General features: G+C 43.8%; 1 protein-coding gene across 1 annotated transcript in view; it reads left to right on the top strand.

The window, feature by feature from the left end:
- Nucleotides 1-887: 887 nt before the first annotated feature.
- Nucleotides 888-17,001, top strand: part of LOC125916949 (protein TANC1-like) — a 110,341-nt gene continuing 94,227 nt past the window's right edge. The window contains exon 1 of the mRNA XM_049623195.1: nucleotides 888-1,074. The gene's annotated coding sequence lies outside the window, so the exon portion shown is untranslated. The remainder of the gene's footprint in view (nucleotides 1,075-17,001) is intronic.

Raw genomic sequence — 17,001 nt, 5'->3', positions numbered from 1 at the left:
CCCCTCCCCCCCGCGCGCCTGGCTTGAATTGACTGCCTCAGATTCCTGCGGGGTGCTGGCTGAACCCAGGACCCCAGAATCCGTAGGCCCTATCCTGGCTTTCACTCTGCTGGGAAATAACAAAACATTTTGGGAACTCGGGAATTTAATTTACTGCTACCAACCGAAACAATAATAACATCTTTGTTTCTCCTCCTTCCCGACCTCCCTCCTCCCACCGACAGAAACATGATGTTGGTCCTCCTTGGATATAGCAGCGGTAGGAGGCGGCTGTAGCAGCGGTAGGAGGAGGCTGACGACACCGGGCCCTGGAGACCCCCGGGCAATCACCAGTCCCTGAACGTCCCTAGTTCGCTTTTGGGAAAGAAAAAGACAGCAGGGGATATGCTCTTTACACCTTCCATCTTCCCTAGCTCATTCTCGCCCCAAAAAGCGAGTGTTTGAGTGTGTGTATTAAGTGAGGCAGAGAGAATTCAAGAAAGCCACAAAAGTCACCGTGAAGCGTCCACCAAAACTTCACTTAGTTAATTGCTCCCATATGTCGTCTTCGACTGTTTTCAAAACGCAGCAAGGAGGGGGACGCCTTGTCACTGATTTTAAAGAAGTTGAAAACGACTACTCATCTTGATCCAGGCCCAGAGGGCCCCAGGCGCAGCCTCAGGAGACTAGCCCCCTGGCGGGGCGCTGGAGACCGGACCCGGAGAGGTGGGGCGGAAGGCTCTGCGCCCGCGCCCGGCGGAAAGTTCGCGCGCTGCGCCCCAGCGGGTCCCGGGAGCCGCCGCAGCCCGGGGCGGGGAGGGGCGCGGGAGGCGCGGCCCGGGCGGGCGCGCGAGAGGAAGGTGCCTTCGGGAACACGCGCAAGGGCGGGGATTCGCGCTGCCAATGAGGCCCGGGTGTGGGCCGCGCGAGGCGGGGGGACGGGCCAGAACGCAGCCTTCGCGGTGGCAGCTGCGGGAGCATTGGCCGCGTCGGGAGCCGGAGGAGAGGCAACCGCGGACCGCCGAGCTGGCCGCGCCCCGAGGCCCGGCCCTGGGGTAGGGAACCGCGCCGAGGAGCTGGAAACTTTCCCGGCAGGTAACTCCCGCCGCCCTGGCGCCGCCGCCGGACTCCATGCGTCCCGGGCACCGCCAGCTGCTGCGGTGCTGAGGGGAGAAGAGGGTCCCGCGGAGGAGGAGAGGGAGATGGGGAGAGTTGAAAAGCATGTGGGAAAGTTTCTGGAGCCTCTCTTCCCCACCCCCTCTCTGGCTGGGCACACCCGGGAGCTTTCCGGGGATAGGCTTGGACATGTTGGGCGCCCCGGGCCTTGGTCCTGCCGGCTCGGGAAAGTCGGCGCCTTCCCTTCGCGGTCCCCTCCGTGCCGGACCGAGTAGTCCCCGGCAGGACTGAGGTGCGGGGGCAAGCGGGAACGCGCGGCAGCACGCTAGTTTCGGGACCACCCCCGCCCGGCGCGCCTCCTCGCCCCCTTTCCCGCCTCCTCTGTAGCCCGCGGGCTTGGCAAGGGCTTGGGCTGCGCCTGGTACCTGGGGCAGGGGAGGCGGAGGAGAAGCGCGCCTGGCACCTCGTGGTCCAGGGCGCCCCCCCGGAGTGTAGGGGAGCGCGAGTCGCGAAGTTGCCGGGTGAACTTAAGCCGGAGAGCGGAGCGTGTGTGTGGGGGGGTGCTGTGGTATTGCCCCAGTCTGGGCTAAAAGTCCATTGCTTCCTTTCCAAAACACCGCGATTAGCATATCTACGTTCTTTTTTGTGTGTGTGTGGGGGGGAGGGTAAGATTAGACATTGAGGGGGAGCTGAAAAAGACGATGATTGTATCAGGATTGTGAATCCCCCGGTTCTTGGATAGTGGAGAGTGGTCACTTTTGGGGGGACTTACGGCAAGGCTCGCGTCTTACTGGAAGACTTTGGGGGTGCGGGCGCTCAGCGCTGGGAGTTTGGGGGCTCCCCGCTTTGGCGCGGCAGCTTTCCGGAACGGCTGGCGAGGAAGGAAGCCCTAGGCATTGTGTGGCGTATTTGCAGACAGAAAGGTCTAAGGATCGGCAGTCTCAAAACTTACTTGACTTATTGTGTAAGGCTCGGGGAAGAAATGCGGCGGTGCCCGGGTAGAAATACCGCGCCGTGGCCAGGAGTTGAGAGGACGCTGGGCTCGGCCACAGTCTTCCCCTCCAGCCCACTCTTGACAGCCCTAGATCATTGTGCCTCCGGTGACTCGTAACGGTCGCGCTGTCCCCGCTAGAGTCAACTAGGGGAGGTGGAAGGGCACCTTCATCTTGAACTTGACCCTAGGAGCAGCGCCGTCTGGGCAGGTTGCAAAGTAAAGGCAAGCTGAATGTAACCGTGGATGGGCCTCGAACTCTGGCACGGAAAGGAAGTGCCTTGTTCAGAATCTTTGAGAAAGGGTTTAGGACTGCTGAGTTCACTAACTCTGGAAATACCAGACCACCAGACTGCAGAAGTTGATGTGTTTGGAGGGGGTGGGGATGGGAGAGGAAAGGGGAAACCTGGTTAGTTGGTACAGAAAGTTGGTATTTCTCTGTAGTGAAAATGAGGGGAGTCTGCATCTCTGCTTTCACCAGATCCGTTACTCTGGCTGTTTGTTTGTTTGTTTTTTCCTTCCTGGGTCATCTTTATTCCTGCCAGGCTGGCACTCCCGGATGGGGGAGGGGAAGGAGAAGCAGCAGTTGTGAAGCTCCACTGGCCAGCTTGGAGGTATTTTAGATCTGCTACTAGGAAGATTCCTGGATTTTAACAGCTGCTTCTTGATTGCTGGGAATGAGAGAATTTATGAGTGACTGAGAGATGGTCATTATAGTAGTAGTCTGAATGTTTTACTCATCTAATCTACTTAAGGATCTCAGGAGGGACCTTCCTGAGACAATGCCAGCTTCTGCAGAGTTTGTCAGCCAGAATGTTTGGTGGGTGTTAGTCAGAACTCATGGTAAATATATCCTGGTGGTACTGAGATGAAAAGTATGCAGCAGTAAAGGAAATGTGGTATCTGACATCCTTCAGGACTTCCTCCTAGCCTTGCTCCTGTTACCTGCCAAGTGAACTTGGTCCAGGCTTCCGGAATGTTGTGATTTGACAATAAGGGATGGGAAATAGTGTCATCCATTTTAGTGGGGCAGGAAAGTCCAGAAATAAATGTAAGGTTACTTTTTCATGACCCTGGCTTTCAGCTGTGATGCCACAAAGTTAACTTTTGCTGGGACTTGGAAGCACTGTTTTTCCTGCTTTCCTGGTTTAACCACCAGAACGCCCAAATCATCATAATTTATGTCCATCGTGGAACTAAAGCATAACTGATTCATAGTCAGCCCTTTTCTGCTTCCCATAAGAGCCTGTAGAAAAAAGAACATTTTGTCTCTTTCACCACACTCAATTTATTTGGTGCCATAGTGGGTTTTTGATACTGGGTGATTGAGGGCACAATTTTAAAGACAATGAAATTGTCTCCATTAAATTGTCCTTTTTTAGGCAACAGCCCCTTCAGAGTTGCTGATTAATTCTTTATCTCCCAGGGAACATTAAAACCAGTATCTCTGGCCTGGTATAACTATAATCCATATTATAATTTTTTTTTTTTTTAAGTTTATTTATTTTTGAGACAGAGAGAGACAGAGCATGAATGGGGGAGGGTCAGAGAGAGAGGGAGACACAGAATCGGAAGCAGGCTCCAGGCTCTGAGCCATCAGCCCAGAGCCCGACGCGGGGCTCGAACTCACTGACCGCGAGATCGTGACCTGAGCCGAAGTCAGACGCTTAACCGACTGAGCCACCCAGGCGCCCCTATAATCCATATTATAATGATGCCTGTCAGCTTAGCTGGAGGTTATAATGTTATGTCAATGTTTCTTCTAGCCATTTCTAACCCAAGTGTAAAGGTTTTGTCTAGGTTGGGGTGAAAGTTGTCTGTGAGCCTCACAGTAAGAGAAATGGCTTTATTTTTATCTTTCTGATGGAAAGTTTAGTTTAACTTGTTATAGGCGTAAAGTTTACAAAGACAAAATGAAGCAGAGGATGTGTGTGTGTGTGTGTGTGTGTGTGTGTGTGTGTGTGTGTTGCTGGGGAGAGATTTTGTTAAAAAAATATTTAAGCTTATTTATTTTGAGAAAGAGAGGAGCAGAGAGAGAGGAGAGAGAGAATCCTAAGCAGGCTCCGCACTGTCAGTCGGAACATGATGCAGGGCTTGAACTCATGAACTGGGAGACCATGACTGAGCTGCTATCAAGAGTTGGACATTTAACTGACTGAGCCACCCAGGCACCCCTGTTTGATTGTCTTTTAAATGTGTTTTTCAGTGGAGGAAAATTAGAACCTCCTCCCAACCAGTTCACAAAAGTGTTTTTGTACAAGGCTCTAACACCTTCCTGGGTCTTGATTTTCTCATCATTATCATCTCTAAAATGGGATTATCTTTCAGCCCTAAAGTTTTCCAAGAGTTTGAGAAATATAGGCATTCTGGAACCTGTGCTGTAATATTAGCACAGTGTTTTGGGATTTACAAAGGGCTTTACTTAAATAATTTTAACCCTTAATTCTCAAGTTAGGAAATTGAGGCTGAGCAAGTTAGATCAGTTTGCTAGATGTCATCTACAAACGGTGGAGTTGAACTTGAACCTAGGTTCTTGGATTCTCCCCCTCCTCTCCACCCCTTTTGTTTAGGGAGACACCTGAGAATTGGCCAAAACTTGACAAACAGACTAATTGTTAATATGTGGCAGTTTCTCACAGTATTTCATTTATAGGTTATTCTGGTTTCAGAACTCCAGGGTTAACATCTATGCTTTGATGTCAGAGATTAAAAACAGACCAGTAATAATGGTAATAAAACTTTCTCCCCAAGAGAGTTTCAGAAATTCACATACCTCAAATTAATCATTTGTTTATTTTCAACTTTTCTTTTATTAAGTAGGCTTCAGGGTCTAGTGTGATTTATAATCCAGACTAGTAACCCAGACAGCATTCTTAAGGAAGTCAATCCTCAAATCTGTATGTCTTTTTTTAAAATAAGAAATGAACGTATCATTTGCTTTTCATCTTGGTATCTCTCAGCGGAATAATATAGCCTGGATATAAATGTCCCTTTTTTGGTGTCATCGTTTTTGGGCTCTTTCTACTGATGTCTGGATAAGTCTAATTTTGCAGCTCTTTTTGTGCTACATAAATTCTTCCCTTATGCTGTTGGTTTAATGGTAAAGAAGTAAGTAAGTAGTAGGATGCAGGTGACCCGTTTTCACCGTGACTCTAAATGTTTGTGCTGTGTCTTGCTTGCCTGTTTAAGAGCACTGAGTGCAACTTGACACTCATCTGGAAGCTGGTATGGATTTTCTTTAAAAGGTTCTAAAATAAAATTATGTGCTAAGCTATAGGCTCTTTTATGTCTGAGCAGCCTGTCCATGTTTAGCTTTTTAAACTTACTCTCCGAAGACTGCCTCTTCAGAAAGTTAAGCAGTGGGGTTTAAACCTCAAAAAAGAGTGTGTACCAAGAAGTATCGATTGCCTGACTGTAAAGGCTGCCATTTCTGTGTGTGTGAGCAGAGAGAGCATTATGAACCCGTATTTGCTAGTGAAGTTGGGAGACTTTGTTATCAGTGTACTAGAAGGGGACAGGAGCAGCAAAGCAGAAGAATAGCTTCTGGTTTTTTATTATCAGGAGACTGGGTTTTGAATGATAGGGGAAGACTTTTGATAAAGAAGGCTATCAGGAAATATTATCTTGTGGAGAGTGAAAGGGGTTCTGGTTTGGCTAGGCTGCGGTATTGATGGGGTTTGCTCTTCTACAGTAGACGTTGTCTTTAAGGGCTCTGGCAGGTGTGTGTAATCAAGAAGAATATTCTGCAAAGAAGAGTCCCATAGGCAAGAATGTCAAGGACTAAAAGATTGTTGTAGAAGGATGGCATGGTCCCTGGATTTTAGTACAGATATTTGCCACTACTGTGAAGGAATTCATTAGTAAAAATCTTCTGGCCACAGTTGTATGTAGATGTGAACCCAGTATGTTCAGTTGTATAGCCCAGAGCCACAGTGACTCACCACCTTTCCTGCCCCACCCCAGCACACTGAGGGTTACTTACCTATCATGAACAGTGGCTTATTACCTCTGTAAGTCCAGGTGGGGGTAGGGCAGTCTCTAAGAAACACTTGGTTATATTCTTTTCATGCATACCTACTCATGCAAACAGGGTCCTTTATTACATGTGCTTTTGAAGAGATGTGAAAAAGATTTGACATACAAGGGTGCATATATCTGCACAGTTTAGAGTACAGTATATACTTGTATAATGTGCTTTTTTTCCCCCTGTCATATCAGTAAATTCTTTGGCACTGTTTTAATGGCTATTTGGTAAATCCATTACCTACATTACCATAATTTATTTAGCCAGTCCATTTGGACGTTTAGGTGTGTTGAAAAGAAATACCTCTTAGGCATTAAGAGCCCTTTGGCTCAGATCTGATTTACTCATTAAATTATAGGGTCCAGCACACTGCCCCACATAGGGGCACCTGGCTGCTGGTAGCTTCAGAACCTCCCATCATCAAGAAACTGACTCTTTGCTCTTAGTTCCAATTTGGGAAAACCCTGGAGAGAACTCAGATTGGCCTGATGCCAGCCAAAGGAGAGTTACGATCGGCAGTCTCCATTTAGACCCACAAGATGGGACTGTGGGGAGACAAAGTGTCCCACAAAGAAGGAGGTTATTGTTAATGGAAGAGGGAGGGAACCGGCTAAACAAAAAGAGCTAGCTGTTTAATGTAGGATATGTTTCCAAAAGTGGTATTGCTGGTCATAACAACATACCAATGTGTCAGAGGGTAAGAACATTTTTAATGCTCCTGTGATATACACTCCACAGTCTGAGACTTTTCCACATTCTGTGGAGATTTGAATTGCTGCATATACAGGCACTTGTGTAACAGGATAGTGAATTACTGCAAAAAAGTCGGGAATTGGTTATTATTATCATGTATCCCATTATACTCCCCTCTCTTTGCCATGCTTTATTCTAAATTACTTGGGGGTGAGTAACGTCAATTATTAATGTTTATTGAGTGCTTGCTTACACTGAACTAGATGTTTGAATTTAAAAAAATCTGTGGCAATGAAACAGTATAGTTTTTTCTTCCCCCATTATCCTGCATGCAGATTGTTATACCAGGGATGGCTAAATCACAGCACTCCCCATCCTGGTCTCCTTTCCTTCCTATGGTTTAAACCAACTACTGTTTAGTTGGTTTGGATTCAGAAGTTGGAGCTGGGCTCAGCTGGGTGGTTTTTCCGCCTGGGCCTAGGCTCATTCATGCCCTGGTGGTTACATGATTCTTTATGAGGGCCACTGCTATAATAATTTCCACATTACTTGGTATCATAATCTTGCTTTTGATTAATTTTCCATTGGCCATTCACTTCAAGGTAAGTTGGGTGTGTCCTTTGCCTGAGGGAGTGAATCTTGATTTAAGTCAACTTTAGTAATATACCTGTTGCCAGTGACTGGTTAATGAATACTTATGTGACACCTTTTGGGTACCACCATATTAGGAACCAAAGGTGGTCAGCAAAATAGAACAGGTTGATACTGTGAGGATCACAGAGTTCAAGGATAGATGGTGCCTAAGAACACAGTGACCTTTTTCAGCTGCTGAATTTACTAACCCTAAAACCACTGTGACTCAGAACTTCTTATGTGAGCATTATTTTTTATTATTGTTATTGTTTGAGGCAGTTATCTCCAAGTAGAGTGTGCTAGATCATCCCGTATGGAAAGGAAGAAAATATTAGAACTTTATCCAGAAAAGAAAAAGCTTTACTAATATTTAATAGATGGATTGACACTGTTTGCCATATCTGAAAGTCTCCTGTTTCTTAGGTTACATGAGGGATGAGTTGGCATTTTACAACCTGGTGGAATTGCCAGTGGTACTCTCATTCTTGCCTTTGATGTACTTTATCTGTGTAAACGGGTTTATGGATTATATTATCTATTTTTAAGTAAATCGACTCCCACAGAATGGGCAAGTGGCTTAAAAAGATTCTTGCAAAGAAAGTTTAATGATAATGATCTGAGGCTATAGGAACAAGAAAATGTCTTATTGTGAGATTAAGAAATGACTTTTAAAGTTTACTTATTTATATTTTTGAGAGAGAGGCAGATGGAGTGGTGAAGGGGCAGAGGTAGAGAGAGGGAGGGAAGAAGAAAGAGTCCCAAGCAGGCTCTGATGCTGGGCTTGAACTCATGGTGAGATCATGACCTGAGCCAAAATCAAGAGTCCAATGCTTAACTGACTGAGCCACTCAAGCATCCTGGAAATGACTTTTAAATCAGATTAGTAAATTGGTACAAAAATTGTATATGAATTTGTATTAATAAAAATAAACTTGCAAATGCTATTTGAATCATTCTCATCCTTTAAAAAGTTTTTAATAGATGTTTTATAATGTACATACTACATACACCTGTAATTCATAAGTCTAGTGTTTTAATTATGCATAAATTACATGCAACTTATAACATGTTGGGGGTACATGTTTACATTTTTTTTACTTTTAGGGCTGCATGATCCAAAAAGTTTTGAGACCATGTTTTCGTGCCACTTGTAGTTATGTAATTTTTGTTACTTGTAGCTGAAGGCATAACCCATTCAAGGTCAGGTGAGAGACATGGTTGTTCCCTTTTTATTCATAGCTTTCAAGATTCTCCATGATCTGGCTCATAACTTTCCTTTCCAGACCCAGTTGTCTTCTCTGTGTCTCTGCAAATGACACTTCAGCTAGGGGCCCATTCCATAACTGTCATATCCTTTCTATAAATTTTGCCTCTGGGGAGGCTGTTTTCCCCCCCTCCCCCCACTACATTTTCATTGTCCTTCGAGAACTAGCTCAAGTAAATACTGCTTCCTTGTTAATATTTTTCTGATCTCCCCCTTCTGCATTTACATGGTTGCTTCTGTTTAGTCCCCAGCACATTACTTGAACAATTACAATGTTTTGTTTTTTTTCTTTTTGCCCTTTATTATTAAGTTGTTGGCCTGCTTACTTTGCCTATGGGTTATAGCTTCTTGATGGTTGGAGTCCTGTCTTGCCTGAGTCAGCTTTTTAAATTGTTTGTTTCCCTTTCCGGGGAGAAAAGGGAGGCAGGTGGAGAACCCAGTTACTGTGGGGAGCTTCTCTCTCCTCCACTTCTCAACAGGCTTAGGAGGTTGAGTGCTCCATATACATGTAAGGGATCTGAGGGTAAGGAATGCACATGGCCAAGACAGGAGGATCCAGGGTCCAAACCCAGGACATTTTTATTCCAGAGGTTTTTTGTCTGCCCTCTCATGTGTTGTGCACAGTTAAACATTGTTCTTCTTTCATGTGGAAACACTGACATGGGTAAAAATGGGGAGGTTGGTGGGCTGATGCTGTAGAAACCTCCCTGGACAATCCTAGGCAGGTGCAGTCAGTTCAAAGGAGAGTCTGCTCTCCTGTGGAGTAAAGGCAAGGCCTGGAGCATGGGTTGTGTGACAACCTAAATGCCTGTGGACAGTTAGCTGTCTGCAAGTAGCACCAAACAAAATCATGGGGGAACTCCCACGGTAGGATTTGGCCTAAGTGTCCCCTTTGAGAAGCTGGAGGTGATGGCCTCTCCGTGGTTCAGCTGAGTCAGATTGCATATGCCGTTATTCTCTCTGTGGTAAGGATAATTGAAGGTTGACAAGTTGTCGGCTTTCAAGTTGAGCCATGTTAGATATATGCTATCATGATGGAAAACAGACATCTCTCCAGGGTTTTGAGGGTCAAATGACAGAATGTGTATGAAAGGCTTTTGAACATTGTAAATTGCCTCCTAGATGCAAGGGATACATCAAATTTTATTGTTTCCTTATAGCAGTGACTTCTAGCTCAGATTTCTGTGTTAGCAATTTTTGTCTTCTTTTAAGTGTACTTCCAAAGACTTTTTAAGTGTGGAGGCTCTTAAATGGAATGGGACACATTTTTTTCTTAAATGAACTGTAGATATTAGTTGAAAGCTTGCTTTTAAACTTTTGGCCGTGGAGTAGATAGAATTTGTGGTAAGGTGAATCTGTCTAGGGATCTAGTTGTTCAAGTACTCAAAAGATCATTGATAAGAATGGGACCACGTCTGGTGCAGAAAGATGGGAATCTGGGGGACTTTGAGGTAAATTGTTAGAAGCCCTTAGGAACTACCTGAAAGACTGTCAGAGAGTTTTGATTTCAGGTTTTGTTTTGTTTGGTTTTGGTTTGGTTTGTGTTTTGTTACTGTGAAACCACTAACTTATTTTGAGGAGTCATTGGAGAGGGTTTGAGGAGGCTTTGAAATATCTCAGGGCAGGGACACCTTGGTGGCTCAGTTGTTTAAGTGGCTGACTCTTGATTTTGGCTCATGTCATGATCTCATGGTTTATGAGATCGAGCCCCATGTTGGGCTCTGTGCTGACAGCAAGAAGCCTGGTTGGGATTTTCTCTCTCTCTCTCTCTCTCTCTCTCTCTCTCTCTCTCTCTCTCTCTTTCTGCCCCTCCCCCACCGTGCACTCTCACTCACTCTCAAAATAAATAATAAAAACTTAAAAGAAAAAAAGATATCTCAGGGACATTTTGAAAGTGAAAAAAACTAGGTGTGGTTTGACAACTTATGAATTTGAAATCTCTTCCGTTGTAGATTTCAAAAGGAAATAGATTTGAATAAGTAAAATTTAACTCCACTTGAGGGAAATTTTGTAGTGGCAATTTTGTATTGCAGAAAGAGTTTGATTTAGGGGCAACTTGGTGGCTCAGTAGGTTAAGTATCAGACTTTGGCTCAGGTCATAATCTCACGGTTTGTGAATTCGAGCCCTACATTGGGCTTTCTGCTGTCAGTGTAAAGCCTGCTTTGGATCCTCTGTCTCCCCCTCTCTCTGCTCCTCCCCCACTCACATTTTCTCTCGCTCTCCCTCCCTCTCAAAAATAAATAAACACTAAAAAAATCAGAGTTCGATTTAGAAATGAAAACATGCTAACTTAAAGAGTCCACATGTACTTATTTACAGATGCAAAAGACAGAGAAAGCGAGAGGCTTTTAAGTTGCAAATAAAATTGTGAATTATTTATTATTTATTTACTCTTATTATTTTATTATTGGAGTTTGTGAGTTTTTTAATTATTCAGGGTTCGTAGAACATGCATGTGACTTAAGAGAGCCTTACCTCAGAGTGATTTAGCTAGATAAAGCAGCAATTCCCAAAGGAGTTTCCAAGGAAAATGCAATTCTTAGGAAATTAGTAGATGTTAATGCACTGAAAAAAGGTTCTATGTTCAAATAAGTGGGAAGATTGGGGTTAACCAAAGTAAAATAGGTATTTTTGTTTTTTTCCCCTAACATTTATTTACTCATTTGAGAGAGAGAGAGAGAGAGAGAGAGAGAGAGAACTCGAGCGGAGGAGGGGCGGAGAGAGAGGGAGAACGAGAATCCCAGGCAGGCTCCATGCTATCAGTGCAGAGGCCACAGTGGGGCTCGATCTCACCAACTCTGAGATCATGACCTGAGCCAAAATCAAGAGTCTGATGGTTAATTGACTGAGCTACCAAGGGCCTTGGTAATTTTCTTTTTAGCTGCAGGACTTTTGAGCACCATTTTTTTAAATATTTATTGTAAATCTCCTTGGAGGGAACCAGAGTTTTAAGCATTTCCCAAATGCATTGAGTTGTAGAAACTTTTTTTGCAAAGCATCTTTGCCAGAGAACAATGTTGGGTTGTTTGATATGGTCAAATAGCTTTAAACCAAATCCCAGACATCATTTAATTTCACCTGACAAACTTTGGTATGCATTTCTAACTAAGGACTTAAAAAAAAACAACCTACCACCTTGTTATCACTTTTCATAAAATTAACAGTGATTTCTTAGTGTCAGTTTTTTTTTTTAAGTTTATTTATTTTGAGAGAAAGCAAGAGTGAGCGGGGGAGGAGCACAGAGAGAGGAAGAGAGAATCCAGAGCAGACTCCACACCGTCAGTGCAGAGCTCAGTGTGGGGCTGGAACCCACGAATCGTGAGATCATGACCTGAGCTGAAATCAAGAGCCAGATAAAGTTTACATATAGCACTGTGTGTTTTTGTTGATTTGGCCTGTTGGTCTTTTTTTTTTTTTTTTTTTTTTTTTTTAGTTTATTTATTTTTATTTTGAGAGAGAGAGAGTGAGAGCAAGCGTTATCATAGGAGCAGGGAATCCTTGGGCAGAGAATCCCAAGCAGGCTCCGTGCTGTCAGTGTGCAGCCCAATGTAGAGCTGGATCTCATGAACATAAGATCATGACCTGAGCTAAAACCAAGAGTTGGGCGCTAACCAGCTGAGCCACCTAGGTGCCCCCACCTTTAGTCTTTTTAAATGTAGAAAAATGCTATTTCACTACCCCCTCCCTCTCCCTCCTGACTTTTAGAAGATAACTTGTAGGACGTCCTATATCTGAATTTGTTTCCTTGTGGTGTTGTGTACCTTGTCCTTTGCCCTCTGTATTTCTTATAAATTCAAGGTTAGATTTCAAGGCATGGTTTAAATTTAGGTTAAATATTTTGGGCAAGAACAGGTCCTAAACTATGCTTTTCTCCTCCTTATGATTTGAGAACAGGCATTTTAATTTAGCAATTCATAAGTAGGTCATACACACACACACACACACACACACACACATATATATATAATGGCTTAGAGTTTGTTTGGAAATTAATTTTATTAGTATAACAAGTGGATGCAAATTTAATTTATTCCAGTTGTGGTTGGAAACGTGGTGGTATTCTGAATAGTTGGTCTGGTTAAATGGATGTAAGTTTTCAGTGTATCTTAAGATTATAAACCATGAGCCTATTGGCTAAAATGGCTTGAGTGTTAAACATTTTGATGGTTGGATTTTATTCAGAATGACAAGGTATCTGAGTTGTAACTGTAAAACACTATTCTATAAAAATTTATTCTAAGCACATTAATTAAGAATATGCATTCTACTTCTGTTGGATAAATCTTAACAATATCTTTCTGATGAATGCTTATGCTAATTTCAGGTACAGCCATAAATCTAAGGACACTCTCAGGGTAATAATTTTATACATACATTGTCTTGGAAACTCGGACATGTAAATAAAAGTTCCTACTGTAGCTGACTTTGCTAACTTAATTTGATATTTAAGTTTTTTCCTTTGATATCCTTCCAAGTGCTTGTATGTCTGGGAAAAATTAAAATCAGAAATTTTGTGTTTTAATGAAGAATAGTTTGGCATATATAAAGTAACTTTGTGTGAAGAATGATAGCTATCATAGGTAGTTCCCAGCACATTCTTGTGTTTAATCCCTTAGAGGGTAGGAATACTGTTGTATATATTGAAATTTGCTTGTTGTAAATGAGGTGCCTTGGACAGTACTTTGCAACTATAGTAGTATACTAAAAATAGACACATAGCACTCTCTTTTTTCTCCTCCTCTTTTAAAAATACAAATAAATAGGGTATAGTGAAAAAAGCATGATCTTTGAAGTCAGATGAACTGTGGTTTTGTGTGTGATTCTGGACAGTTTACTTGACCTCTGTCTCTTTGCCTGTAAAATGGGGTAGTAATCCTGTTTCATAGGCTTCCTCCCAAGATGCAGGTGAGAACCTATATAACACGCTTAGCACTGTGCTTGGCTTATAGGTGCCGAAAACATGTCCTCTTCTTCCTTCTTTTCCTCTTAACCATATTTTTAAGCTCAGCATTCTGGATCAGTAATTGAATGGAAGTTTTTGCTTATTCTGAGTATTTTTAAAATTGCTAATTTTAAGGGACTTGGTATAGAAGTCCAGATAACACACCAATTTCAAGATAATCTTTATAAGTTGGTTCGTTGTTTGTATTAAAACAATTAGATGTTTATATGAAATGTTTTCAGCAAACAAGTGGGATATTTTTAGGTGGTAATCTAGGAGAAGGAACCAGAGAAAAAATGATATTTTGTTATTGGCATGAAGCTGTTGCTAACAAACTGGTTTTAATGAAAATCAGTATTTTAAAAATCCATTTATTTACTAAGGTGTGTGAGAACATGAGAAGCTCTGCGAACTTGTGTAGACTGTTGTTTGAGTGTCGGGTAGAATAATACGCTTTCTTTTACCCAGATGAAGTAAGCCTGTAGCACCACACTCAAGTCATCTGTGTGTGTTTATGAACAGGGCTGTTGCCAAACCAGGAGAACAGCCTTCCTGTGGAGGAGAGGGGTCAGTGCTTCCCTGACTCCCTGAAGGGCCTCAGGAGCCTCATAGTGGGGAGGAGGAGAGATTCTCCTTCCTGGCTTGTGCCTTGTTAAAGACTCACGTAAAGAGACAGTTAATATATCTTAACTTTCAAATGGAAAGTAGTCAAGGAACACATTTTGGAGGCAGCATAAATAGACATTTATGGGGCTTGACTCCTTGGCATTTTGGGTGAACCAAGAAGTGTTCTTTTCCAGTCAGCTGTTTCTGAGTCTTGGGACATGTGACTTTGTTAATGGCTTGTGCAAGAGCAGGTCCCAGGAAGACCAGTACTCACACTGTTCTCTGCCCAGGTGACACCTGTTCTCTGAGAATGAACCGGATTCCCCAAGGGCACACAGGTCCAGCGCACTTGAACTTCTTACACTTTTTTTTCCTACCATTAAGTAAGTTTTGTTTATCCCTTCGTTTCTGAAATGTTTTGCTTAAGTAAGAGGGACTCCTTAAGCTGTCCAGTTCCACATACTGAAAGTCAAGCCAGGAAGAATCAGAGAATGTGATTTCCCTCTCCCATCATGGCAAAAGGGAGGAGATATCATTTCTAGAGGGATAGTGATTGAGCTCTAAGCAGATGGAATTTATAAAGACATTCATCTACACAGCACTTTTTTGCTTCCTTCATTAAGAGCAATCTTAGCTCAAGGAATATAATATCCTTATGAGTTTTAGAAGTAAAAAGTTACCATGAAGGTGTTAACTGACAAATCAGAAACTGTTTTCATTTGGTGGAAGGCTTGCAATAATTTTTCCAACAAATACTTTTTGAGGGCTGCCGTTGTGCCCTTCTGAGGTTGAAGCCCAGCTCTGTGCCTCAGTCTGAGGAGGCCAGTGCATACATAGTACAAATATTAGAAGGCAGGTGTGGAGCAGGAGAGTAGAGAAGGAAGGGGAGGGGGAGAAGGAGGAGGAAGCAGATGAGCTGGTGGCTGAGGAAGACTTCAGGGAGGGGGTGAAGGATGCGTTGCACTTTGCCAACTGGGGAAGGGGGTGAGGGGCTCTCCGTGACGGGAGCATGACCGGCAGAGGCAGGGAGGCGTGAAAATACAAGTCATGTTTGGAGTATTGTTACTAGAACAGATGGTGCTTGGCATTTGGGTACAGTGGCAGGGAGGAGAGAGAGCCAGATTGCAAAAGGCCTTGCATGCTAGGCTAAGAAGTGTGGACTTGATCCTGTAAAGCAAGTGATAGCTGTCAAAGGTTTGAAAGCAGGGAGATGATGTAATCAGAGCTGTGTGTTGGAGAAAAGCTCTGGCGGCGGTGGTATGGAGGAGAGACTGGATCGGGGACAGATGGGCGGCAGGGCTCTCTGTTAGGAGGCTTTTGAAGTAGGTCAGGTGAGAGATGATGTTTGGGGCCTGCGTTAGTGGGGGAAGAGAACTAATGTCAGTTCAGCACCTTTTATTGTGCATTTAGGATGCATTAGCTCATTTCATTGTCGCAGAACTCTGTTCACAGAGTCCTGTTGTCCTCACCCTCATTTTGCAGAGAAGGAAAGGGGCTCAGAGTAACCTGGCTCAGCCAAGGTTTGAACTCAGCTGGACAGTCCAGTGCCATTGTGCTTTTATGACAGAGGGAATGAGAACACAAAGAAGGGTGCTCATGGGAGCTGCTTTGTGCAGCAGAGTGGAAGCTCCTTCCAGAATAGAAAGGGCTGCTTGGCGGCTGACTAAAGGTAGAGGGCAAGGCTGTTTCTAGGCCCGGCATCGAGGTGTGCACGATCGGTGATACCCCTCAGAGGCCTCTCTGAGGAGGGGATGGACAGGGTTTGGGGCCCCTCTGGGATACCCATTTGGAAATTCCCAGTAGCCAATTGGAGATTTGGTTCCTGAAGCCCTTCCCAGCCTCCCTGTAGGAACTCCTTGAAGTCCTCCGGGTAGGCTTGGACTAGAACTTGTGTAGGGGGGATGGGTAATGAGCCCTTCCTCCCATAGACCCTAGTCCTAAAGTGCGTTGTATTGCCCTTCTTCTGAAGGGCCCTTTCCAGGCCCTGCCTGTTGGTGTTTCAGTTGGTCTGGAGTGAGTTGGCAGTCTGCATTTATAGTAAGATCCTGGGATCCTGGATTCAGCCAGACAGGTAACAAGAGCATCATACTGTTGAGACTGTTTGGCTGTGTGTGGTCTAGGCTGTCTTTTAACTTCATTTCTTTCAGGGGGGCTTTCGATAGCACCTTAATATGATGTTTCTCTCTAGTAAGAACCGACACCTTGGAAAATTGCTTGTTTTTAGGAACTTAACATTCATATTTAATTTTGCCAAGGTCATTTTTTAGTTATTTAGTATTTTGGATTAATGCTCAAAAGTAGCAAGCCCCCAATATTAGGTTTGGCTTGCCTTTTAAGTGGACTTTTGGCAAGAGATTTCTAGGGAAATTAGATAATGAGTATTTTCCTTGCTTATGAAAAAGAGGTTGGAAGAGGGAACCTGGCCATGTAGAGAGTGAGGAATAATGCCTTGGGGCTCTTGGTTTGCCTGGGAATGGCCTAGGTGGTCACAGATCAGAAAGTCACTGAATGGGGACCTAATGTATAGCATGGTGACTGTAAAATTACATATTTGAAAATTGTTAAGAGGGTGGATCTTAAATGTTATCAAACATGGTCAACCAACTGGTCATTAGACCATTTCTTTGTTATTGGTCATGACCCTGGCCTAATCTCCTCCCTCTTTCCTCTCTGTCACTGTGTCTTTTTTCTTTCTGTTGAGATATAGTTGATATACAATATTATATTCGTTTTGGGTATACAACATAATGAT

The sequence above is a fragment of the Panthera uncia genome, unplaced genomic scaffold, assembly GCF_023721935.1.
Source record: "Panthera uncia isolate 11264 unplaced genomic scaffold, Puncia_PCG_1.0 HiC_scaffold_1345, whole genome shotgun sequence".
NCBI lineage: Eukaryota > Metazoa > Chordata > Mammalia > Carnivora > Felidae > Panthera > Panthera uncia.
Note: the sequence above shows the minus strand (reverse complement) of the source record. Positions and strands in the feature narration are given on the sequence as shown.